The sequence below is a fragment of the Sinocyclocheilus grahami genome, unplaced genomic scaffold, assembly GCF_001515645.1.
Source record: "Sinocyclocheilus grahami isolate Dianchi unplaced genomic scaffold, SAMN03320097.WGS_v1.1 scaffold3023.1, whole genome shotgun sequence".
Lineage (NCBI taxonomy): Eukaryota > Metazoa > Chordata > Actinopteri > Cypriniformes > Cyprinidae > Sinocyclocheilus > Sinocyclocheilus grahami.
In genome coordinates this window covers 8,591-9,816 of record NW_015508193.1, presented here as the reverse complement: position 1 = coordinate 9,816, position 1,226 = coordinate 8,591, and positions in this window count along the sequence as shown.

Sequence of the window (1,226 nt, the reverse complement as noted above, 5' to 3'; positions counted from 1 at the left end):
CGATTTTTACTGGGGGACCCCCTCGAAAGCAATTGGGCTATTTTCAGGCTAGTTTTGAGTAGTAATTGGGTGGGTTTTGTCGCGAAAACCTGGCTACCCTGCACCAGACAGAGCTGTCTGCGATTCTTCCTATTGTGAAGTCATGCAATGTGAAACCCCCTGTCGCCGATCCATCCTGCAATGTGAACACAGCAGCAACTGAATGCTACCCCAGATAGTCAGGCAGTGTGAAAACAACGGCGATCCCACGAGTTTGAAAATCGTGCAGTGTGAACTCGGCATTAGTATTCCTCAATCTATTCATTATAAACAATGTAACAAGAAAAAAATAGTAAAATATAAAAGAATGTCTGTTTTCTGATACATTTTTTGTAAAAAGTGTATAGGGTCGCTACAGACCCGAGGTATGTAAATGTGTAAGTATTCTTTCCTGCGCAACTATATTTACATATCTGATGACTCTATATGTGCAATGTATCTTTTTTCCTCAAGGTGGCACTGTTTGATACACAATGATGACGTGATATTTCACTCATAATTACCGCAGACAAAAAACAAACGAATATCATCAGCAAAAGTTTAACTGGTAAAATTCTGCTTTACTGCAGAGCAATTACTATACGCAATGAAATATAAATGTCACTGTCATTTGATGCTGGATGTGGTGAATAAGCTGCCAGTGATCAAAATATTGAATATGAAGTCATTGAAAACAAGAGAGTTTTTTGCTATTGCAGCAGTTAGAGATCCATCTGTACTGGAAATATAGGTCCGGGTCGCTAAAGACCCAAATATGTAATAATGATTGGCGAAACATTTGTGCATTTAAGGGTTAAGCAGTAAGTGAACTGTCAGTTCTTGAATATCATGTTGTTGGAAGCAGGAAATCTTCACATGATGAAAAGTTCAAGGTGTTGCCTTGGCCTAAAAATTCCCCAGATCTCAATCCCATTGTGCATCTATGGGACGTGATGGACCAACAATTCCAATCCATGGAGGCCCCACCTTTCAACTTGCAGGACTTAAAGGGGTCATATGATGCGATTTTACGTTTTCCTTTCTCTTTGGAGTGTTACAAGCTGTTCGTGAATAGATAAGATCCCTGAAGTTGCAAAGACTAAAGTCTCAAAACCAAAGAGATATTCTTTATCAAAGTTAAGACTCTGCCACGCCCCCCTAAAACGGCTCGTTCTAACACGCCCCCACATATCTACCTCACTATGTGG